The sequence below is a fragment of the Peromyscus eremicus genome, chromosome 12, assembly GCF_949786415.1.
Source record: "Peromyscus eremicus chromosome 12, PerEre_H2_v1, whole genome shotgun sequence".
Classification (NCBI taxonomy): Eukaryota; Metazoa; Chordata; class Mammalia; order Rodentia; family Cricetidae; genus Peromyscus; species Peromyscus eremicus.
In genome coordinates, this window is record NC_081428.1 from 55,698,405 (window position 1) to 55,724,998 (window position 26,594).

Here is a 26,594-nt window from a genome sequence, read left to right on the forward strand (position 1 = left end):
CCATTGCAATTGAATCACTGCTGTCCATCCCAATTCTTAAATCTGAAAAGTCCAAAAAGTCTGTTCTGATACCAGTCTTAACATTCCATTGAAAGCCCAAGATCAGGGCCTGGCTCACCAGCTGCCCTGAAGTCTTTGTATAGCTGTCCAAGTCATAATGAATCTGAAGCAAAAAGCTCCAAATATGAAGAAACCCACATCTAAAAACTTGTTGCAGTTCCCTTGAATACAACAACCCAGTTCAAACAAGAGTCTCTGAAACTTCACTCTCAGCTACAAAGGCACTTTCCAGCCAGTAGCCTTCTCCTAGGAAATTTGCTCCAGGGCAAATGCTGCACCACAGTCGTTGGCTGGTACAGATCTCTTCAAAAGAGCCCTCCGTGCATCCAGCATGAACCAGGAAGCCATCTCTTAAAGGAGCCATGCATTTGTTCACCAGCAGCAAACAGAAGCTGTGCAACTTTGGTTGCTGGCTCCATCCCATTCAGCTTTATACAGTCCCAGTACATTTGCACCTCCTGTCTCTGGCCTGTCCATCCAGGACCCCTGTGTCCCGGGGCCCAAGGGCTCTCAACCACAGGGGCTAAAGGTGCCACCTTGCTGCTATGAGCTTTGGCTCTCATTCAGCACCCCAGGACCCAGAGGAAACCCAGCCATGGCCAGTAGTGGCTGCTGTACCCCGGCTCTATTACCCACTCTGCTGGTGGCCTTGTGTCCTCTGTGTGCTGCCTTATGGAAGCCCTGAGGGCAGCCTCATGGCTCTTCCTCAACCTGTGACTGGGAGCCTGGGCTGGTCTGGGTTCCAGCGCAGCATCTCCGACTTTTAGCCTAGAGTGCAGCTCTGCCTCACTGAGCAGTTCCCATGCTGCAGTTGCAAAGGACTCAGATCCTCCACATTCCATTGCAGGAAGGATTTCAAAACCTCTGCTGCACTCTCCACACCAGGGCACATCCTGCCCAGGTGTCCTGTCAGCCAGCAGTTTCCTCAGTCCATAGCACTGCCTTTGCCATGGTCCCACCCTTGAGGATGCTATCTCATATCCACAGGGACCCTAGTGTGCCCAGAACACAAAGCCAGCTGGGTGCACTCAGACTCAGAGGCACCTGTTCCCTGGCCCAACAGGTATGTGCCCCACAGGCATCTTTCTCTGGAGGTTTTTGTCTCTTGCTCAGGGGCCAAGGTACCCTGCACTCTCTTGCTAGCTGCCCACTCAGCTCTCTGCCCATGCTCTAAACCACTGTACACACAGAGTGGGGCAACAAACATGAAGAGTGGGATAACGCTTTAACAGGCTGATTTCCCACGTTATTGACTACTTCAAGAAGCAAGCAATCTATCTTCATTTAGAGACAGAAAGCTAGAAGAAGTAAAAGGAAGGGGCATGGTGGCTTATGCTTGTAATCGCATCACTCTGGAGGCTGAGACAGGCAAACCATGATAGGTCCCAGGCTACAGCCTGGGCCACAGAGAAGAAATAGACAAAGGTACACTATTGTGGTGATATTGTGTTCGCCAAAATATTGTGCACCCTAATAAACTTATCTGGGGTCAGCGAACAAAACAGCCACTAGATACAGAGGCCAGAAAATGGTGGCACACACGCCTTTAGTCCTAGCATTCAGAAGCCACACTGGAAACAACCAGGCATGGTGCCTCACGCCTTTAATCCCAGGAAGTGATGGCAGGAAGCAGAAAGGTATAAAAGGCGTGAAACCCAGGAACTGGCCTGGTTAAGCTTTTTGGCTTTTGAGCAGCAGTTCAGCTGAGATCCATTCCGGATGAGGACAGAGAGGCATCCAGTCTGAGGAAACAGGATCAGCTGAGGAACTGGCAAGGTGAGGTGGCTGTGGCTTGTTCTGCCTCTCTGATCTTCCAGCGTTCACTCCAATACCACGCTCCAGGTTTATTTTCGTTAATAAGACCTTTTAAGATACGTGCTACAACACTAGGTATGTTCCAGAAAAAAAAAATTGACAAAGAAGTTCTAACCTAATCTTGAGGCAAGGTCAAATACTTGGAATGATATGAAATTCTAAGAATGGTTTGAGAAAAGAAATGGAAAACCTTGGATCTTGAAGCTCTACTGAAAGTAGAACCAACCAATACAGGAAAGCCCAAATCAGGATGAAAGTACCTGGTGTTCTCACAGGGCTCTGATTACAGAAGAGCTTACCTCCAGGGATGGAGGACTAGCCAACAATTCATAATCCCCATGGGTGACAATGACTCCTGTTAGCTTCTAACCTCAGAAAATCCTTACAATGAGTGAAGGAGCTTATGTATAAGTCACAATGAAAGTGTCCATTATTCAGTCTCCTGGTGATGCACTTGAGCTATGAGACAATTGCTACCACTAAGGTCTGAAGAGAGAAAGGAAACTCAAAGCTCTGATCACCACCATATTGTCAAAATTGTAGAGAGAGCCAGAAAAGATAGTGTGGACACAGCGATGTGACCTAGGCTGTAAGAATGAGCAAATATCTGTTTCCCAAAGGTAAGTTCAGACCTGCATTGTTATTGTTTAATGGTCTTTGTGCCAACCATTGTGCTTATATGTATTATCTATTCCTTATCATGCCTTATAATGAATTAGAAGAGCATGGAATTCTAGTTTATTATTCAAAGGTTAGTGACATATCCAAAGGACACAGTATTTGTATTAATAATGGAGAGATTGTTACAAGTCCATTCAAACCTAGTTCCCTTTCCATTTTCTCATGTCTATTTATGAAGTGGTTTGGGATCTTAAAGTAGCCATTAGTAATAAGTCATGAGGAAGATGGAGAGATAGGTCAGCAGTTAAGGATGTCAGCTATCCTTATGAAGAATTGGAGTTCAGTTCCCAGCACCCATGTTTACAGCTCACAACCACCTGTTACTTCAGCTCAAGAAGGTTTGACACCCTCCTCTGGCCTCCGTGGACACAGATGGGGACACACACACACACACACACACACACACACACACACACACACACGTAAAAATAATAAAATACAATCTTAAAAAGAAGCAATGGGCATATAGGGGATGCAGAAGCCCCTGCAGCACCACCCCAATTATTTAGCTACTGTAAATGCTTGGTATCATCTGACACACAATACTTAAAGCTACTAAGTAGATTTTTATATTGTGAAGAGTTATATAGGACGCAGAGATCTTTCCATATATGGCTCAGCCAAAGCATTTGGTGCTGTGATCTGTTTTCTGTCATCAATGAGATAATACTGAACACAACTGCAAATCCTGGATACTAGCTTGTCCACCGTAATCTTATCCATCAAATTCAATGACACAAATGAAGCAGTTGAACTTTCTATCAGAAGTTCAAAAGCAAAAATACAGAATTTACACACCATTTTCCCTAGACTGTCTTGTCAATCGCTAGGCTTTTGTGCATTAAAAACTACAGGATGCACATAGATATTTCCCTGTTTTAGAGAGGCACTTCATATTCCAATATGAGTAGGTTGCAGTGTGGAGAAACCCCACCCTACAAGCTTCAGCTGTCCACGGATGCCAAGCACACTCTGGAGGCTCACAATCACCGAGAGTCCCTCCATGGCTTCCAGTTCATCACTGTCATTTCACAGTTCTCCTGGGGACGAAGCTGTGCCTAGCCTAGACCATGTTGCGGGGGAGGAATGAGCTTAACATGTTGTCAAGCCCAAAAGCTTAGGAGTGTTCTTAAGATCCCAGAACACAGGCTTGTCAAGATCAATCCTCCACTTGAGTACCGTAAGCTCTGCCAGGCTGCTTTCCTGAAGGATCATGCTGCAAACATCTGTAACAGGTGCTACATATACTCATGGGTCTTTCTGTCTTACAAAAAGTAAAACCACGTGGTAAAGGAGAACTGTGGTAGGCACTTCTAGGAATTGGTAGTCCTCTCTTTTCTCATCGGTTAAGGTCAAGATAATCCCCCACAGGCTCATCTCCCAGGTGACTCTAGTGTGCGTCAAGTGGATAATTAGTACTAACCATTAACAGCATGAAAACGTCCTACCCTACCCAAAGTCATCAGAAGTCAGAACATATGAACTTTTTAGAAAGTTTTATTAAAACACTCTTCATGCCATCATAACACATTCAATTAAAATAAAATGGGTTGGCCATATCTGTAGATTTGTACAACTGTCATCACAATAAATCAGGGCATTTTTCTCATCCCCAAATAAACCTCACTCTCATAGGTAGTCACTCCCCTCTCTCTCAATGCCTTCTCATCCCTAGACAACCACTGACCTACTTTAGTTATAGAGTTTTCTTTATAGGACACTTCACACATATGTAAACACACACTCTGCCAGGGTAATCTAAAGGGAGGATCTCATCTTACATTCCACTGGCAGTATGTGAAAGTTCTGATTTCTCCATCTCCCACAGGCACTATCATTCTTTGGTTGTAGCTCTCCAGGTATATGTGGTTGTACTGGATGGTTCTGTGTGTCAACTTGACCCAAGGTATAGAGTCATCAGAGGAAGGAGCCTCAGCTGAGGAAATGCCTCCTTGAGATCCAGCTGTAAAGCATTTTCTCATTTAGTGATCGATGGGGGAGGGCCCAGCCCTTGGTGAGTGGTGCCATCCCTGGGCTGCTGGTCCTGGGTTCTATAAGAAAGTGGGCTGAGCAAGTCATGGGAAGCAAGCCAGTAAGCAGGACCTCTCCATGGCCTGTGCATCAGCTCCTGCCTCGGAATCCTGCCCTGTTTGAGTTCCTGTCCTGACTTCCTTCAGTGATGGGCAGCAATGCTGAAGTGTAAGCTAAATAAACCATTTCCTCCCAAGCTTGCCTTTTGGTCATGGTGTTTCGTCACTGCAATAGAAACCCTAAGACAGTGGTGTTTCTGCTGTGGCTTTGACTTTGCCTTGTCCTGATTCTATGACACTGGTATCTTTTCATTTACTTATCGGTAGTTTACACATTTTTGGAGAAATGCTTACTCAAGTCCTTTGCCAAATTTTTAATTGGGTTGTCTTTCTGGGTCTTTTTTGTCATATATAGTTGCAGAAACTCTTGATATATTCTGGATATTGGGCCTTATCAGCTAAATGATTTGCAAATCATTTCCCCCGTTCTGTGGGTTAATGTGTCATTTTGTCAATACTATTTGTTGGTGTAGCTCAAAGAGAATGTAACTCGGGGATAGTGTACATTTTTAGAATGTATAGAGACGGATATAAAAAAACAAAACCCACAAATACTTTTAGTTTAGTCCTGATGTTGTCAATTTATCTATTATTTCTTTCGTTGCCTGAACTTTTGTTGTTGCAGTTAAGAGTTCAAGGTCATCCTTGGCTACACAGTATCTCAAATAAATGAGAAGGGGTAGGAAGGAGAAAAACAGGGCAGGGAAGAAAACCCTGGGAGGAGCAACATTCTCTAATCCAAGTTCATGAACAAGTGGACCTCTTTACCTATGAGAACTTCCACTTTCAGATCTATGACTGATCCACGAGATAATTTTTTTGTATGTGGTATGGCACAGGAGTGTAGTTTCATTACTTTGCATGGTGCTATCCAGTTATGATAGCTCACTTTAAAGACTATTCTTTTCCTAGCCAACACTTGGCAGCTTATAAAAAAAAATTTAAACCAGCCGGGCGGTGGTAGCACATGCCTTTAATCCCAGCACTCGGGAGGCAGAGCCAGGTGGCTCTCTGTGAGTTCGAGGCCGGCCTGGTTTACAGAGTGAGTTCCAGGACAGGAACCAAAACTACACGGAGAAACCCTGTCTCGAAAAATAAACAAACAAATTAGACCACATGTATGTGCACATTTATAATTCTCCAATTCTATTCCACCGATCCACCTCCATGCTCACTTAGTTCTTTTGACTTTATAGGAAATCGTGAAATCAGGAAGGGGTGAGCACCCTAACATTTCTTTTTCAGGATTTCTTGGTTATTCTGGTTCTCTGGGGTACTCATATGAATTTTAGGACCCACTTGTTGATTTCTGTCCCCAAATCTCAAAAACTGGCTTCTGAGAGAGAGGGGGTTGGACTTCTAGGTCAGCTGGGGGAGTATTACCATTTAAACAATTTTAAGTCTTTTGAACCATAAACACAGGATGGTTTTCTGTTTCATTGTTTACATGAAACAGAATTTACATAAATTTCATACTGGAGTTAGAGTCAGAACACTTGAAGAAATGAAAGGCTGTCTGCAGTCTGTCTGTCCGGGGCACTTGTGTTCCTTACAGCAAGGGCACTATATTTAATTGGCTTGAAGAAGCTACTGCTCCTTTCAATCACACGATCCTGGACCAGGACATCACCTATCAGGATTAATAAGACTTTTTAAGCAGCTCAGAAACTACTGAAAATCAGGACTGAGATTTTTTTTAACTTGAGTCCAGCTGACTCCAAAGTCTACATTTTTCCAATTACCACCCTTCAAGAGCCCTCAGGTTTGACTGGCTGGCTGCCAGCTTTAAGAGTTAGTTATAGACCAAGTAAGTGACTGCTTAATCCATCGAATTCACAACTGTCTACTCAGACTGTTTTTCTTAAGTTGCATTTCAAGTTTTGCATACAATTCTCTAGCCATGCGGCTTCAACTGTAATCCCTGAGGTTTCCGTGTGTGTGTGTGTGTGTGTGTGTGTGTGTGTGTGTGTGTGAATTCTCTATGCTAAACTGTTGAAGCCTCTGTTCTTCATATACTGAACATGGGGCGGGGGGTGTGCATTGTCCCTGTATTCTTGAATATTCTGCTTCTATTAATAACCATAGCAGCGTAGGGCTTTTAATAATAACACAATACCGTGGTGCCTCTCATCTTGCTCAACTACAACAGCAAAAAGAATTACAGACATTTGCAAACCACAGCCTTATAGCAATCAATGTGACAGTGTGGGAAAAAGTAAACACTGTCTCGACGATTTCCACAGACAGATTTTCTTCTCCTCCTTCTCGGTAACAGTTGGAAGTCTTCTCTCCTAACAAATAACACTGAAGAGACAAAGACCAGAGAGGAGGAGCCGAAGCTTGAGCTGGTGTATTTTTAGTCATTTTGATTAAATTATGGAGATGTGAAGTTGATCATTTATTGAAGGGGAACAGGGAAGTCTATGTAAATGTTTGCAGATGAATAATTAATGTGACTTTCTGACATCACTAGGCCCTTAATTAGAGTCACTGTACAACAAAGCCAGAACCAGAGAGTACAATTATTACTGTGGCTAATTGTAACGTTCCTAAGTAACAGTTTGAGAGGCGCTGCTTAATTTGCATCTTTAAGGGAAGAGGGCCCGTACCTAGGGGGACAGTTGCTTTTCATCCCGCTCTAACTACTTCCCTGCAGACCAAAAATCTATTAACACATTAATGGATTTCCTTCTACTAAAATATTACCCAGGAAGTTTGGGGTCTATGTATTTTGTTAATTTTCATGGCAGTGATGTTTGTGCTTCCCAGCTGCTGAGAAGGTAAAGTGATGGTACAATGATCCCAACACCGGCCACTCAACAGCATCAGTCTGCTGGCTATTTCTGGCCCTTGATGACGCACTAGGCTGCCCGGAGCGCGTTCTGCATCTTCCATGTCTTATTCCTCATTGTCTCCCTTCTACTCACTTTTCATCTTCTTAGTTCCATTTTTCTTGGGTTTTTTTTTTCCACTCATTTTTACATTATCTCTTCGCCTTCTTCTTTCATCTCTGTCTTTCCCCACCCTTGGAAATGAGAAGACGTTCAGCTCCTTTTACCTCCAAGAAGCTGACTAAATATGTTCATGACTTTGGGGGTTAAAATACCCAGGTTTATTCTCTTCATGCGTGGTTGTTTCCTGGGGTCTGACATCGTTTGAGGGAAGGACAGATCCCTAAGGACTGGAAGGCCCTTTGGTTCGGGATCTACAATTCATTCAATTATCTGCCGCTTGTACCCTGACTCATAGTTTCTGTTATAAACAGCAGGGCCCAAAGAAAGGTTAACCTGAATTGAATAAATAAATAATTCATAGTGAGAAATAGAATATCCAACAGGGCATTTATTCATCAGCTAATCAACATGATCACCTTCTGAGAGAGAAATAAAATCAGGACCAGAAGACAGTCTAGGTACAATCAGATAATGATGCTCTTAAGAGACTTTAAGGGGTGTTTTCATAAAGCTGGGGCATCCTAGAAAATGTCCTCATTGGATACAGTGTGTGGTAGGTAGGGGTGTACTGGCTATGATAATGATAAGTTATAGATGATGGAGTTAGTATGGATGCCAGAAAGATGGGCAGTGTAAACAGAGTTCTTCCGTTTTTCAGAATATCAAATCAGAAAAGTAACTAAATAGCAAAGTCAAAAGCATATGACGTTTATTTAAAAGTTAAATAATAGCATATTCCTACAAAACCCAAATAATAGAGGCGAACCACTAACAGCCACAGATCCTGTCTCATGTAGACCTGTGTTCATGAAAAACAGAAGAACAGCCACCAGGCACCTTCTGATAGATCTGGTAACACAATCCTTTTATCGAGTCATATCTTCCACGAAGATGTTGAGAGAGAGAGCTGGGAGTGTGTGGAGACGGGGACAGTGAGAGAAGCTCTTGGGAGTGTGGACTCAGAGCTGAGCAGAAGAGGGAACAGCTTCCACATCTATCAGTCAAAACCTCTGCGACCGTGGATAACTATTTCCTCGGGCTTTTGGGAGGCCGTTCTCTGTCTTTGTGACTCTTTCCATCCCTCTACAATGTTCAAAGGTGATGACGTTGGAGATCCAAGATAACCTCCCGATTCAGATGATTAGCAAACTAAGTTCCACCTACAACCTGCATTCCCCCTTGCCATGTGAGATATTCACAGGTTCCAGGGATGGGGGTGTAAATGGACACCTTTATAAAAATTCAGCAATAAGTAGCTGCCACACACTCTGCAATAGGGAGTGATGCACTCCCTGTAACACAAATCTTAAAGGGACTTATTAATAAAAACAAATATGGAGCCAGGTATTGGGGTGAATGCTGGAAGATTAGAGAAGCAAAACAAGCCACAGCTTCCTCACCTTGCCAATTCCTCAGCTGATCCTGTTTCCTCAGACTGGAAGCCTCTGAGTCCTCATCTGAATGGATCTCAGCCGAACTACTGCTCAAAAGCCTAAAAGCTTAACCAGACTCTAGTTCCTGGTCCTCATGCCTTAAATACCTTTCTGCTTCCTGCCACCACTCCCTGGGATTAAAGCCGTGAGTCACCATGCCTGGCTGTTTCCAGTGTGACTTTGAACTCACAGAGATCCAGGCAGATCTCTGCCTCCAGAATGCTAGAATTAAAGGTGTGTGTGCCACCATTTTCTGGCCTCTATGTCTGTCTAGCGGCTGTTCTGTTCTCTGACCCCAGATAAGTTTATTAGGGTGCACAATATATTGGGAGACACAATATCACCACAACTTCCAGCCCTTGACAACTTTTTCCTCCCTAAGAAGCAATCTCCTGACTTCTCTGGCTCACAGGAGACAGTGATGTATCTGACCGGTAGATTTGGGAAGAATAAATGGGGTGTGCTGGCCTCACCGTTCCCTCCTGCCTGGAGTGACACTCACTTCTCTACTCCTCCAGGGACTGCCCTACTGGGAGGGGGTGCTAGATAGAGGTTTGAGGATGAAGCCCATCCATACTGAAACTCAGGACCAGCAAGCAGGTTTCTTTAACAGTTCTAAACCCCAAATCTCCCTTTCTTCAAAGTGTCTCAGCAATAAAGGTAAGATTTGGACTTCATTTTCACACTCTTTTTTTATTTCTCAAACCATTTAGAATCTATATCAGAAAGTACCTTGATTGACACTGTAAAACAGGCCTAAAGAGGAAGTGCTTCATAAATGATGGGGTTTTGTTTCAGAACACAGTTTGTGTGGGACATGGTATATAATACTGCGGTGGAATGCTGTGTTGGGACTGCCCAAGTTCCAACATCAACTTTGTTGCTCATATGTTATACTACACATTCAACCCCTTTGATCAACTTCCCATCCCTAAAATGGAAATGTTAATTCTTACTTCTGATGGCTATTTTGAGTAGTGAGATAAAACAAATACAGCAGGAAACATCCACATTGCACTACATACTGTGTTTTCTACAAGTATGCCACCCCTGGGTTTACTTAGTGTGGACAGGATTTGCCGTAGGACAGAGTTCTCTGAAGCAGAAACTTTGTCTGATTCAGCTATCTCAGAACTGAACACCTGCCAGCAAAAGACAGAGCCTAACACGTTCGCCGAGTGGTGAGTGGAAGGTTGAAAAGCCGAGGTAGGAACCTTGTTCTAGAATGAAGCACACTGTCCTTTACTAAGAGAAAGGCTATCACTTCAGCTTGCTTGACAGTTGATTAGAAAGTTAGAAAGTGTGTTTTACAAATAATGGTAAATGTATTTTGTCCAAATGTGCAGAGGAAATTATATTCCAAACAGAGAACCCCCAAGTCTAACTATTGTTCAATCATGAATCTTTGCTGCCCTCTAGTGGAAGAACAACACAAAGCACATAACAGTGCTGACCTCTGCAGACTGCTAACTAGAACCATACACTCCAAATACATTACAGTTATACGTGAAACTATCAAAGAATAAATAAAAAACTAAACGTCATTTCTGAAAAATCAAAACAGATTTTCTAAGGAAGTGTTTTCCAAACACTTGATCTCATACATTTTCAGGGTTTTACTTTTCAACATTTGGATTAATGCCTCAGATAATTTATTTGCATTCAAAATCTATTTCTCCTGGATGATCCGGAACAATGTTTCACTGTTTAAATTTCGCATCGAGTATATCCAATTTTCAAATAAGCAACATGAAAGTTGGAAAGCAGTTGCAGGTGGAGGAAGTCATTTATAAATACAACAGGTATCAAGGGCCCTTTGGTTCCATTCTTACTTGAGTGTGCACAGTTAATCCTGCTACCTAACTTCAGATTATACCCCAATTTTAGATCACTGGGATGCCCCTAGAGGGGTCACAAAGAATCCTCAATTCAATGCCAACATTTTCTGAGCGCTGATGAGCTTCAAAGCTCCATAAAGGGAGAGTTGGTTGGAATGTAATAAAAAGACATAATCTTTATATGTAAAAGGGAAAACCCCTGGCCATGTGTGCTGCTGTGTAAGACAGGCAGCAATCTGTCAGATCACCACTATTGACACAAGTCCAGAGATCAGAGGCAAGGGAGGTTTATGGTACAGAGGCTTCCTACAGTAGACTGAAAGTGGGTAGGCTCTGGAAGAATGGAGAAGGTATTCAATAAATAAGTAAAGGCATCTTGGGAGGAGTCAGAAATAGGACGCAGGATTGGAAAAGTACAGCAGCAACTTTGAGGAAGAAGTCTAACAAGGAACGGTTGCAGCGACAGTTGTATGCAGAAAAGCAATTGAAAAAAAAAAGCCTCAATGGAACTCCATCGGGAGGGCCGTGAAGGCCATCCCAGACCCAGACTTCATCTGCTTTGCAAAGTTGCTGAAATTTTTTAAGGGATCACAATGATTTTAGAGAAAAAAAAATTATAAACCAGAACGTGAAATCTAGAGGGGCAGTGATATGGCCCAGACACGAGAATCTGAACTGTAGCTATAATGGCAATTGGGGAAAGACACAGATTGTCTCAGGAGGAGGAACCAAGTCTCTCAGTAGTTACCTGATGCCAGAGTGAGTCAGTCTGGAGAATGAGTGTGAGAGAACAGAGAGGTCTCTGGGGTTTTGAGTCTAAGCAGTTAAGCGGATGTGGATGGCAATATCTAAATCCCAGAGCTAGAGAAGCCTCAGCATTAGCTTACTTGACACACGTGCTTAAAGGACAAAGCTGTTCTTGTGTCTGCCATGACTCAGAAGTTTTACAACTTATGAACTAGATAAGGGAACAGAAAGGAGACAAAAAATGTGCAACTTCACATTTCCTCATATTTAAATGTGTAACAAAAGCCTAAAAGCAGCAGTTTGACCCACATTTCTAAGCCTCGTTTTATTGGTTTATTGTTTAATTTTTATTTGACATTAATTTGGCAGATATATGTAGTATAATGTGGTTGCCATGCACAGGTGCGTTTTGCAGTGATCAAAGCAGGTTCATTAGCGGGCTCATCGTCTCAAACATTTATCTCTTCTTCGAGGAGGAATGATCTAAACTTTCCCCTCCCGCCAACATTGAAATGTACAAAATATTACCGTTCATTGTAGTCACAGTGCTGCGCACAGGAACAGCGGAACCATTCTTACTGCAACTTTGTACCCACTGGGGCCCTTCTTCTCTGATACTCCCTGTGCCTGGTCCAGCTCTGGGAAACCACCATTCTTTTCTGGATTTCCAAAGTGAACGCTCACATTCCAAACCCAGGAGGTAGGCTAATGAAATATTTGTCAGCTGATGTTTACTTGTCCTACACTTGAAATCTGAATCTCTAAGTGCTTTTAAATATTCACTAGTAACTGTTCATAGTCTTCCGCCACAGCCCCTCTTTTCTCCCTCCCTCCCCAGGCCCCACCCCCTGCCCATGCTAGGGACAGATACTGGAGCCTTAGGTACATTAGGCAAACACTCTACCACTGAGCTGCATCCCAAGCCATCCCATCATGTCTTTCCACACTGAATAGTTTGTTTATTTTTTCATATTAAAGTCCTTCTATAATATAAAATCTGTGAGGTTTAAGAGCTGTTTCCTCTACTATGGATATTGTCTTGACATACAGCAAGTGTTCGATCGTAGATTTTTAAATTTAAATTAATTTTAACTGAACTGTGTTAGAACTCATCTCCCAAGAACAGAGGTAATTAGTTAAAACATCGTCTTTGGTTATCACAAGAAAACCCACAGAATCAACCAACCTGGGCTCACAGGGGCTCACAGAGACTGAACTGACAATCAGGGAGCCGGCGCAGGTCTGATCTAGGTCCTCTGCATATATGTTATGGTTGTGGAGCTTGGTCTTCTTGTGGGATTCCTAACAGTGGAAGTGGGGGCTCTCTGACTCTTTTGCCTGCTTTGGGGACCCTTTTTCTCCTACTGGGTTGCTTAATCCAGCCTTATTATGAGGGGAGGTGCCCAGTCTTATTGCAACTTGAGATGCCATGTTTAGTTGATATCCATGGGAGCCCTGCCCTTTTCTGAAGGGAAACAGAGGAGGGGTGGATGGGGATGGGGGAGGGGGATGGGGGAGGGTAAACTGCAGTTGTGATGTAATATATGAGAGAAGAATACATTTTTTAAAAACATAAGCCCTCTATCTCTCTCCATACATCATTATATTTGAGGTACTGAGATTCAGTTTCAGAAACAGGAGTATTAACTAAATAACTCTAAGTAAGAGCATTGTACTCTTCTTCCTATGGAGATCAGATCCCCCTCCCACTCTCTTCTGAAGTCTGCACATTTCCATTAATATTTCAACTTTTAACTGATATATTAAAAATGACACCTATTTATGGAGAACCATGTGATGCTTTGGCACATACATACACTGCCTAATGTTTAATTCAGATTATGCATGTTTATTTCCTGGTGTATCATCTCCTCTTGGTAAAAACTTAAAAATCTTTCCCCCAGCTTTTTTAAACATGAAGTATATTGTTGTCTGTACTTGGAACAGAATAACATGGAATAACACACCACATCTGCTTGCTCAGAACTATACCCTAGCAGCCATTGATCAACCAACCTAACTCCATCACACCACCACCTACATCACTCTCTGGAGTCACTGGTAACCCTCATTCTATCCTTAACCTCCACAAAAGCAACTGCCTTATTTTCCACATATGAGATTACGTGGTACTTGTCTACCTATTTTGCTTCATTTAATATAATGGCCCCTTGTTACAATCAAATGACAGGATGTCCTTTTTTTTTGGGGGGGGGGGAAGCCTGTGTCTGTATCCCACATTTTCTTGATGACATCTTGTTTCCATTTCTTAGCTACTGTGACTAGTGCTGGGGTAGACATAGGAGTTCTGATGTGTCTTCAGTATACTGATTTCATGTCTGTGGCTCTACACCCAATTGAGAGTCAGTGGCTCCCTTAATTTCTAGGTAAATCCCCATGTGGTTTCCATAATTCCCACGCTAATCTACATTCCCGCCAGCACATATTGTCATGTGTCTTTCTGATTATGGCCATCCTTACTGCTGTGAGATGTGGCATTCTGATGATTGTTGATATTGAGCATTTCTTCAAAAACCTTTTGGCCATTTTTGTATCTTTTTTAAGAAATGTCTATTTACATGAATCATACATTTTTTAATCAGGTTGGTTCTGACCATTGAGTTCTTGTATATTCTTGAAACTGACCCATTTTCAGATACAGTTTGCAAATATTTCCTCCTGTTCTCTGGGCTGTACTATACTGTTTCCTTTGTTATGCAGATGGGATGGACTCACATCTGTTGTCTGTACTTTTCTTACCTGTGCCTTTGGGGTCTTAACAAAAATACCTTTGCCATCTCAATATCCTAAACATTTTCCTAAATTTTTTTCTAGTAGTTTCATGATTTGGGGTGTAACAGTAACGCCCGCATTACTGTCACCCATTCACCATGTCCGAGCGAGGGGCTGTGGATTAAAAAATAAGGGACAAGAGACAGCGGGTCATTTGCCTCAGCTGAATGCCAAATGCCAAATGCCGTTTATTGAAAGAGGGAGGAAACCTTAAATACAGGCTTACAGTACAATGGGAGATCCCCGGAGGGCAGAAGTTCGCTACCCAATGTTCTACATTCTTGCATCTAAGCTGTTAACGCCCAATATGCAGGATACACAAACAAGGAACTTCCCTAAAGCATTCAGGAGGGTGGATACCGGCAGGGAATTAGAATAGGGAGGACATCTGGTCAAGGTCAGCAAGCAGGCAACGGCTTTACTCAATATGGGAGGAGACCAGGGCCCTACAGGTCCCCCCTTTTTACTAAAAAATGAGCTTCTGACTTAGGTTGCGTGGGACGTCAGCAGGTCACCTTACCCGTCATGGAGACACCTGCCCAGGCCCCGCAAGTGCTCTGTCTTAGGTTGGTGAGCGCCCCCCAAGCATTACCCGTCTCTGAATACTCATTATCATACAGGCTCAACCACGTGAGCTGTAGAGTAAACTGTTGCCAAAGATCTCAAAGTGGCGCTGGGCTTGCAATCTGTGCGACCCAGAAAAGACCAACAGTAGTCCTAACCCACCCATAGCCAGGAGGCTAAAGGCGATTGAGCCATTCCCTTCTTAAACGAGCCTTACTGCAAATAGGAGTCCTTGTAAAGTGGTATCCCAAAAACAAATGGAACTTGAGTTTAAATAATTTTTACAACTTTCAAAGCCAATTTAAATGTATAAATGTAGAATTAAATTTATCATGCCCAATAAAATAAAAGATTAACTAACTGTGGTAGCTACTTTTGCTGCCAGGGTCTCCATTGTGCTAGCTGTAGAACCCAATTATGAAATAGCCATCCCAGAAATAGTAGCAGCAGTGGCCACCACCGCTATAACAGCAACAACGGCAACAGTGATGTCAGTCTCTTCTGGAGCGTGTTAGCATCATCTGTGTCTAACTGCCATGGTCCACTGGCATGGACGCAGCTCCAGGAACACGAACCACCAAGGCCCATTTTTCTTCATCCCAGCACTACTTAGGCTGGCAGGTCTGCAAAAGAACAACTAAGAACCATAAAGAAAACAAAAACAAAAACAGCAAACAAGGAGCAGAACTAATGGTCTCAATAATGGCTACATTCAGGCTCACAAATTTTAAGGTATCTTCAAAAGAGGCTAGATGAATTTCAGGAGGCCAATAGATGTTGCACAGAGCCACTCCTGAAAAGTAGGGTACTATACCAGCTTGAAGAGGGTTGCAAAATGTGAAAAGGCTTAGCTGGCATGCTACTGTTAACAAATAGAGGTCAGTGACCTTCATGGTTATCCTTAATCTCCAAGGTGTGACACATTCTCAACATTTTTGAAAAAAGGTTACCATACATTACCTTCTGAAGAATCCAACCACATGGCTACACTTCCTAGGCTTACAATAATGTTTGCCAAGGCTGGCCATATTGGGCTCTCAATCCCCATTGGCATCAGAAGGGGAGAGTTTTTTACGAAGGCCCAATAGGTCTCTGCCATGTCGGGATTTAGCAGCAGCCACAGGGCGCACACAGTGCTCAGGAACCCGAAGAGGAACTTCATTGTCCTGTGGAAAGACACAAACAGATCCCCGGGCCCACACCAACACCGGATCGGGTCCCCTCCAAGTGCCAGTAGAAAGATCCTTCCATCGCACCAGAGGATGATTTGCAACAGGAGCCCTCCAGTGCTTATCTGCAGTGGATACTCCAGCAGAATCCACCAATAAAAAATTTAAAATATATAAAACAAGGGAAAGAGTAGAATGTGGAGAGGAGAAATGAGCCCCTAGCTCCCCCCTTTTTACTTTAGCAATATATGTTTTTAAGGTACGATGGCAGAGTTCTACTATAGTCTGTCCTTGAGGATTATAAGGAATACCAGTCTTATTAACAATAGAAAAGTCTTGGCAGAATTTTGAAAATCCCGTACTGCTGTAGACAGGACCATTATCAGTCTTTATGCATTTTGGCACTCCCATGTAAGCAAAAGCATTAAGGCAATGATTCTTTACATCCTTAATCTTTTCCCCTGAATGAGCAGAAGCAAAAATTAGAGAAGAATATGTATCAATAGACACATGGACATATTGTAATTTTCCAAAGGAAGGTACGTGCGTGACGTCCATCTGCCACACGTGATTAGGTAAAAGTCCTCGGGGATTAATTCCCAAATGAGGAACAGGTAAAAATTCAACACAAATAGGACATGATTTAACTATCTGGATGGCTTGTTCCCGGGTTATGCCTGTATGATGACGAAGAGATCCAGCATTAAGATGATAACGTTGATTCAACTGAGTAGCCTTATCAAAGGCAGAACAAACTAATGTGACAGCCATATGAGTAATGGCGTCAGCCTTCTGATTACCTTCATTTAGAGGTCCAGGCAATTGAGTGTGAGCTCTAATATGGCCCACATAAAGGTTATGTGAGCGGGACCATATAAGTCCTTGCACTTGCAATAAATATTCATGAATGGGAGAAATGGATGGTATGTAGGCTGTTGTCTCCAAAGGCATAATGGCATGTGCCACATATTGACTATCAGTATAAATATTTACACTCTCATCAGAAAACATCTGTAAAGCAAGCAACAGCGCCTGTACCTCTGCCATTTGGGCAGAAGTGCCCTGGACTTTTATTCTCTTTACTATGTTACCAGAAACCACCACAGCAAAACCACGTGAAGTGCCATCAGTAAATACTACACGGGCCTGAGGAATAGGAGTCATCTGTACTATCTTGGGAAATATAACAGGATGCAATTTAAAAAAAATTTACACACATCATTGGAGGGGTAGTGAGTATCAAACTGACTCTGCATGGAGCATGTTAATATGGCCCAATCATTATCATTAGCTTCCACCATGCTATTTGAGACTGGGTGTATGGGGTCACCACAATACTTGGCTCCTTACCAAAAGTTTGAACACTGATCTTGATTCCCTTAAATATAATCTGAGCAATAGCCTGTGGATAAGGAGTGATGTTTTTTGCTGGAGAAGCTGGGGAATGTACCCATAGAATAGGACCTGTTTGCCAAAACACTCCAGTAGGTGAATGAGAAAAACAAAATATTCATGACCTAAATAATGATAGGGAAAAGATACCTGTACCTTTTCTGGGGCAATCTGTAAATTAGCCAGGCTAAGAACCTCTTGTAATTTAGAAAAGGCATCAAAAACAAGTTTTTTATCTTTAGCAGCCAATAAAATATCATCCATATGAGTCAATCACAATTAAATGCCAATGTTTAGGAATTGCCACAGGAACAGGCAAGCCAGGTTGTGTTGCTCCCATGAGAAGCATGGTTTTATTTACAGCTCTAAGATCCTGTAATAGCCGCCATTTTCCTGACTTCTTGTAGTGGCCAGTTGGGATCTCAGGATTCTTATGAAATTATAGATATGCCCAGCACCAGAATCCAGTAATCTTTTAATCTCAATCCCATATAATTTTATTTTTAATTTAGGCTGTTTATCATTGATAACTGTTTGTCAAAACACCTTTTTCCTATACTTTCAAAGCCTCCAGTTCTACATATAGGTGCCATTTTGCAATTAAAATATGAAAGCAATATTAATCGAGCAATTTTATCACCAGCTTCTATTTTCATGGTCCTTTTTACATATACCAATTATAAAAGCATTAAATACAATCTCTACAGGATTAAGAGGTAACTTTAGGTAATACTTCTGAGTATTTTTATAAAATCTTAAAAAGAGGATCCTTTTTTATAGATTCCAAGTAACATTAATGTAAATTGCCAAATATTAACAATGTGGACCAAACAATTTACCTGTATTTTATTTACTGGAAAAATAATTTTGTAACCTCTTTATCAGTAAAAGATTATTATTTATGGGTTTATCTTAGCAACATTATTTAATAAGCTAACAACCCAATACATTTCAGGTGTTATATTTCTATAGAATTAAACCAAGAATTTCTAGAAAGCAACTTAAATTGCAGGGCCAAATTTTCAGTAATGATCAACAGACAAGAGCATACCTAATACATAGTTCACAATTATGAATTCTGTTCCTTAGTTTATCTACCATGAGAATCAAATATTCATCCAAACATTTATTAAGACAGTCAAAAGAACAGAACATCCTTTATTCAAACAGCATTGACTTAGCATTCTATGTCCTGACCGAAACCATTTTTCACCAGAAGTTAGGCCCGTTTAAACTTTTAGGCGCTAGTCCCTCTCCTGGACTCTGCTGGCTTGGTCCATTCTGTTGGCCTTGTGGCTCCACCTCCTGCTTTGGCATACCTGCCCACCCACTGCTCCGGGCTATCTCACACACTGCTGCTGCAGCATGTGCCTTTGACCACAGCCATACTGGACATGCAACACACACACACACACATTTCTGTTTAAACTTTTAGCGTTAGTCCCTTCCTGGGCCTCTGCTCACTTGGAGCGAGCTGAAGCTGTGGCTTAGCTTTGGCTCCGTCCAGTGCCCAGGCTCTAGTGCTGGTGCCCGCCCGGGCCGCGCTCCATTGCAGCTCCACCTCCCACCGGCCTGTACCTGTCCGCCCGCCGCTCCGAGCTATCTTGTGCATGTCCACCACTGCCGATGCTGGGCGCGCGCCCCGCACACACAAACTCATGTTTAAACTTCCTACTCCCATGAAGGGACTACCTAATGAGTTATTCCCACCATAAGGGAAAAACAGAAAAACATTTCCCATGAAGGGATCCTAAATATTGAATTATTCCCACTCTGAGGGAGAAATAAAAAGCATTTGAATCAAAATAAGCAAACAAACAGCAGAACTTCTAACCTCTGGGCTCTCTTGCTGTTCAGCCAGCAGCAATGAGGCCTACCTGCCGATTCTTAGTAATTCAGATGCTGCACTGCAGAAAGAGCTCAGAGTTTCAGCTATCCTGAAAATTCTACAATTGGAAGAAGTCTTTTCTTCCTCCATTACCACTGGGAAGAGGCTTCTCTCTTTCCTTCATCCTTCCTCTACAGAGCCCCAATCTTTAGGCCTAGTTTCAAAATTTTTCCCCTTTTTACCGGGAAAACCCTTTTTTCTTGATTAAAATTTTTCTCCCTTTTCTAAGGGGAAATTTCCTTTCCTTCCCTCTTCTCTTTTGGGAAGATTTCCTTTTTTATTTAAAATCTTTAGCTGTCTTGCCCTTTCTTAACTTCGGTGCCTTCCTGCTTCAACAGTCCAATCAACTGACTGTGAGCTAGCTGCACCCATTTCAATTCACCCTTACCTTTTCTTTTTTTTTCTTTAAATTGCTGGCCAGCCTTACCTTTCGGGTGTCCATCAGCTCGTCCCTTCTTTCTCGGATCTCGGTAACGTCTTGGTAGAATCTCGGTAGGGACCTCCATTTGTAACAGTAACGCCCGCATTACTGTCACCCATTCACCATGTCCGAGCGAGGGGCTGTGGATTAAAAAATAAGGGACAAGAGACAGCGGGTCATTTGCCTCAGCAGAATGCCAAATGCCAAATGCCGTTTATTGAAAGAGGGAGGAAACCTTAAATACAGGCTTACAGTACAATGGGAGATCCCCGGAGGGCAGAAGTTCGCTACCCAATGTTCTACATTCTTGCATCTAAGCTGTTAACGCCCAATATGCAGGATACACAAACAAGGAACTTCCCTAAAGCATTCAGGAGGGTGGATACCGGCAGGGAATTAGAATAGGGAGGACATCTGGTCAAGGTCAGCAAGCAGGCAACGGCTTTACTCAATATGGGAGGAGACCAGGGCCCTACATTGGGGGCTTGCTTTTAGATCTTTAATCCATTTTTCAGCTGACTTTGTAGCTGTTGAGAGATATGGGCCTGCTTTCACACTTTTGCATGTGACTATCCAATCCTGGCAATAGTTACTGAACACAATTCCCTTAGCACCTGTGTTTAAAAAAAAAAAAAATCACTTGACTAATACCGAGTGTGGTAGTTCACATCTGTCACCTGTGACTCTAGTGTCCCAAGGCCAATTGTTGATAAGAGACCAGCCTGGCCAGCAGAGTTAAATCTGTCTAAAAATAAAGAGCAAACGTAATCAACTGAACACAGATATGTGGGTTTATGTCTTGATTTTCTAGTCCATTGGTCTGTGTGTATGTTTTGATTGCGAGACCATGCTGTCTTGATCAATACAACTTTACAGTATATTAAGAACCAAGTACTCTAGTGCCTCCTTCCCTTCTCGTTTTTGCTCAAGATTGCTTTGGTTGTAGGGCAAGAGGTGAGGAAAAGGGGATTCTATTTCCACACAAATTCTAAGATTGCTTCTACTCCTATGAAGAATACCACTGATGTTTTGATAGGAATTGACTGTATTGATTGTTTTGTGTTGTATGGATATCTTTTAACAATATGATTTCTCTCTGAACACTGTATTTCCATTTTATGTGTATATATTTCCTTCATCAATGTTTTATAGTCTTTACTATAACGATTTTTTCACTTCTTTTAGTAGCTATTGTAAATAAGATTGATTTCTTTGTTTCTATTGAGATTACTGGCTACTGATGTTTGTGTGTTGAATGGGAAGTTGGTTGTTTCAAAAGATTAAAAAATGGAAGCTTTTTCTCAATGTTAGGAGGATGTGGAAGGAGATGGGTACACATACAGCCCTTCACTCAATCAGGCCATGGGGTTGTAGCTGATAGCAATAATAAAGACTTGCCAACACCAAGCCTTCATCCAGGCCACTGAGGTAATAGGTGCATACAACAACCACGTCACTCACCAGTTTGGGAACAGCAGTCCCACCACAGCAGAAGAGTCAACACCAAAGACATCTTCTCTGCATATCTGAAAACAGTAAAGAAGTGAAGAAGAACAAAATATTGTAAAGACATAATGCATAAATTCCATATTTTTAAAAAAGTATAAACGCTTGTAGGAAATCCTCCTTGCATACATGACTCAGAGTCATAACGAAATATACATTTAAGTGCATGTGAACATTTCCTGAGAAGCACCATATGCTTGACTATAAAACAAGCATCAATGGGTTCTAAATGAATATGTCCCATAAAGCAGGCCCTGGCCATATTTGGCTTTAACTCTAGAAATGTGGCTTATCTGAACTGAGATGTCCCAGAAAGAAATCACCCAACAGATTGTGAGCACTTAATATAAGTGTAGAATATTTCAATAATTATTTTAATGCAATGATTACTTGTTGAAGTGTTGAAAGCTTAGTATTCATTTAAGTAAAATACCATTACAGTGTTTTAATTGTACAAATTATATTCATAAACTTCAGTAAAATTAAATTAGGAATCAATAACAGAAAAAAATCAGGAAATTCATGAATATGTGAAAATTGAATAACACATTCCAGAATATAAGCAATTTTTTTTAAAGTGGGGATGGGTTTGGAAATACTTAGAGATAAATCGAAATGTAAACAGAATAAACCAAAACAAGGAATTCAGAAGAACAATGTACAGAAGAAAAAAAATAGTTTACTAACCCAAATCCTAATTGATAACCCAAATTTCTTCTGTAAGACTATATAAAGAGAAAAACTACACCCACACAATACAGAAGGAATAAATAATAAGCAATAAAGATTGAGAAAAAAAGTTGTAAAATAGAGAATAGAAAATTAGAGAAAAACATTAAGTTGATTCTTCCGAAAGAAAAACAAAATTGAGGAATTTTAATCAGATTGATCACACGACAAGGTGAGATTCAAACAGCTAATATTAGAGGATGGGATAAAGATGTGGCCAGAGTCAGAAAAAGAAAATGATTAAAAAGGAAAAGAGGAAACAGGGCTGATGCCAACTCGATCTTGAGGAAAAAAAAAAACACTACGGCTAGATTTCAATGCCAGGCCTGCTTTCAAGTTAGACTACAAAGCCATAGCCACAAAGAGGCAGTTTCTGGCACAAAAACAGACACATAGCCAATACAATTATATTATAGAGTAATATAAACCAACACAAACTGTGACCCAATTTTTGACAAAGATGTCAAAACCATATATTAGAGGAAAGACAGCCTCTTCAACGAAGGAAGATGGGACAACTAGATACCCACATGATACTAAATCTCTTTCTCTCACCCTGTGCAAAACTAAACCAAATAGATCAAAAACCTGAAGCTCTTCAACTGTTAGAGAGAAACACACTTAAAAATATCAGCATAAGTCACTCAGAAAATAATGGTTCAACCCCAGAACCGGGCATGAGAAACCTCCTTTTGAGTTGTTGGATAGAGGATTTCAAGAGGTTTCCAAACAGTTTAAGCTATTGCTGTTGCCCTTGGTTGAAGGTAAGACCCAATTACTGAAGGGTCTTCACACACAGGACTCAGAAGATTCAAGCTAGATTTGATCTGAAAGCCTCCTCTTTGAAGACCAGCTTTCAAAGTACCAGAAAGTACTTCCATGCTGCCAAAGGAGAGAAGCAAGCAATAGTCCTACCCAGCAATGATGTTTGTGAGCTACAACAATGAACGAAGCAAGATATCCCTAAAGGTGCAATTGCGACAATGACACCTTAGTGGTAACCAACAGATGTCCAATTGGACTTACAACTTGCTCAACAAGAGGAAAACCATGCCTGTTACTAGAAACCTACCCAATTCCCAAGGCTAGTGGAGTCATGAATCTTACAGGAGAACCTTCTCTCACCACCTTACTAAACCAGCATAATTCCTAATCGCATTCTGCATACGCTTATACCCACAGGTAAATAGAGCTCTCACCTCTGATCAAAGAGGCTTCTCTTTGCAACAGATGGAGACCATTACAGAAGGCCAAAACTGATCGAAATCTACAAACTAACTGATCATGGATTGCCCAGACCCAGTGAATGTATCTAAAACATAATTAGTAACCTAAGACTCAGGGAACATCAGGAAAGAGAGGGTAGAAAGATTGTAAGGACAGAGGATCGGGAAGTCTCCTGTGAGACCGACCATATCTCCTAGAAATGAAGGGAAGCTATACCCATGATATTTCAACAATATGGCTGCCTAAATAGGACCTGAACAATGACAGTATTCATAGAGATGCTATTGTGAAAAGGAAAAAATCTCACGGGGTCTCACTCATACATTATGAACTACAGGCACCCAAAGACTGATAAGAGGGGAAATTCGTTGTCCCCAGGGATGAGTTCCCAACTGGATATCCAATTCCAAGATCTCAGCCCTGAAATCAAAGACACACAAGCAACACTAAATGGCTCAGAAAGTTGCATTTAAATATTTATGCACTTACACATATATGTTACAATAACAATTCAGAAAATAAGAGCCCATAAATTTGAGAGGGAGTGAGTCAGGGTACATGGGAAGAGATGGAGGAAGAGAAGGGAAGGGGGAAATGATATAATTATATTTTAATTTAAAATAATAATAAAATTTTTAATTACAAAATTAAAATGACTACCCTGAGATCCTATCTCAATTAGAATGTCAGTCATTAAGAAAATAACAGATATTATTATATGTGGCAATGATGTGGATAAAAGGAATCACACACTGCTTAGGGGAATGTAAACTCATCCAGCTACTATGGCAATCAGTATGAAGATTTCTCAAAAACTACATAGATATTCCACACTACCCAGACTGCTTCTGGATGTCCACTCACTGGCCTCCAAGTCACCATCTCACAGAGACTCTTGCACACCAACATTGTTGGTATTACTAGTCACAACAGCTAGGTCATAGACCAGCCTAGGTGTCCATCAATAGAGGAATAGATAAGGAAAACATGACATACATGCACAATGGACTGACTTTTTTCAGCCATAAAGAACAAAGTTGTGTTGTTTGCAAGAAAATGGATGCAACTGGAGAATTAAGCCAGTCTCAGAAAGATAAATATTGTCTGTTGTCATTTGTTTTTTAGTCTTTTGACTCTCTTGCTCTGTTGGGGAGCCCACCACCCAGCCCCAACATAAATACACAGAGGCTTATTCTTTTTTATAAATACCCGGCCTTAGCTTGGCTTGTTTCTTGCCACCTTTTCTTAAATTATTCCCTCTACCTTTTGCCTCTGGGCTTTCACCATTCTCTATTTCTGTATATCTTACTTTCACTCTTACTCTGTGGCTGGCTGGGTAGCTGGGTGGCTGGCCCCTGATGTCCTCCTCTTCTTGTTCTCTCACTCCTAAGTCTTTTCCTCAGAGATTTCTCCTCTCATTTATTCTCTCAGCCTGCCAGCCCTGCCTATCTTTTTTCCTGCCTTGCTATTGGCTGTTCAACACTTTATGAGACCTATTAGGTGTTTCAGACAGACAAGGTAACACAGATTCACAGAATTAAGCAAACGCAACATAAAGGAATGAAACACATCTTTTCTTCATTAAACAAACGTTCCACAGCATAAACAAATGTAACACATCTTAAAATAATATTCTACAATTGTCTATTTTCTCTCATTTGTGGTCCCTAGATGTTATATACATAAAAATGTGTATGAAAAAAAGTGTATGCATATATGACATGAACATTTATATTACCATGGTCCCACTGCAGCCTGGGTTCAGGCCCTGAGACAGGAAAGGGGCCTTGGTGCAAAGAAATGAACTACCCAACCACCAGAGGAGTTTCACACAAGTGACCGGCCCTGAATAGCTCCAGCCATCTTCATTTATACATCAAAAACAAGCATGTTTTTCCATTCTAACAAACAATTTTTTCCCATCCTCCAACGTTAACCTCCAGCAAAAACAAATATGTCAAATATGGTTTTTCCCAACTTTTACATCAAAACATCTTTAAACCAAAAAACATTTATCATTTCGTTAGCCTGGCCAAATATTGAGCCAGGTACATCCTGTCTTTACAAAACTAAAAGGTAGCTGGGCGGTGGTGGCACACGCCTTTAATCCCAGCACTCGGGAGGCAGAGGCAGGTGGATCTCTGTAAGTTCAAGACCAGCCTGGGCTACCTAGTGAGTTCCAGGAAAGGAGCAAAGCTACACAGAGAAACCTTGTCTCTAAAAACCATAAATAAATAAATAAATAAATAAATAAATAAATAAATAAATAAATAAATAAATAAATAAGCAAAACTAAACTAAAAGGTGATTGACATAAACACACGTTTTCAAACACAAAAATCCCATTCAAAGCATATTTACAGAAATAGGGTGATCTGCCTCTGATCCTGTCAGCACTGAATTAGAATAGCTCCCGGGGTCTGAAGTAACAGGTGACATCTCCAGACAAGAAACCTGAGAAGCATTAGCTCCTAAAGAATTTTAGGGGAAGATATTCAAGAAAAAAAAATGGCGTTTCCAGAAATTATCATATCTGTCCCATGCATGATTGACAAAAATGACACTAAAACTGCCAAGAAAATCATCAATATTACAAGAGAGAAGAGAGCATGCAGTCTGTGTGGTCCCAGCAGTATTCTGCGCTATCCTGCAGTCCACTGGTCCTTGCCGAGTGAGACTGTCCCCGTGGGCTTTGCCTCATCTGGAGACTCAATGGACAAGCACGCATATACTGATCTGAAACTTGGCTGCACAGCTCCCAGCAATATATGAAACTGTCTAGGAGACAAAGGAGAGAAACAGAGTAAGGAAAGAGATGGTAGGGGTGTTCATGGGGGATACACTCAACATATAATACTTGTCCGAAAATGTCCTTATGCAACAATACTGTGTACACTGAATATACACAATGAAAAATGGTTTTTAAAGAGAGGAGGGAAAGAAATAATGAAAACTGTATTTTCATGTAATGGGAAGATGTATTTTAAAAAATTCCTAAGGAATTAGAAGTAATAAGCAAGCTCAGTAATGGAGAAAAGGACCAGACTCACATCTGTAGTGGGTAGCCATTCCAGCTTTGATCTGGAAGTTCCAACCCCCATTGAGACTTCGGCAACTGTCACGCCTACAAGGCGGGGCCAAGGGAGGGGCCTTGGGACCCGAGATCTGGATCAGTGAGCACTCTCTCTATTCTGGGACGCTGGATGGTGGAGGTGGACCAAGCAGAGCTCCAGAGAACACCGCTGGACTGTGATACACCTTCCCCAGACCCCGCAACCTACCTATCC

The 26,594-nt window shown here is 41.7% G+C and overlaps 1 protein-coding gene across 1 annotated transcript in view; it reads right to left on the reverse strand.

Annotated features, from left to right (window-relative positions):
• Igsf11 (immunoglobulin superfamily member 11) overlaps positions 1–26,594 on the reverse strand; it is a 190,912-nt gene that overhangs the window by 151,417 nt on the left and 12,901 nt on the right. Inside the window, exon 2 of the mRNA XM_059277751.1 lies at positions 21,307–21,371. The gene's annotated coding sequence lies outside the window, so the exon portion shown is untranslated. The remainder of the gene's footprint in view (positions 1–21,306; positions 21,372–26,594) is intronic.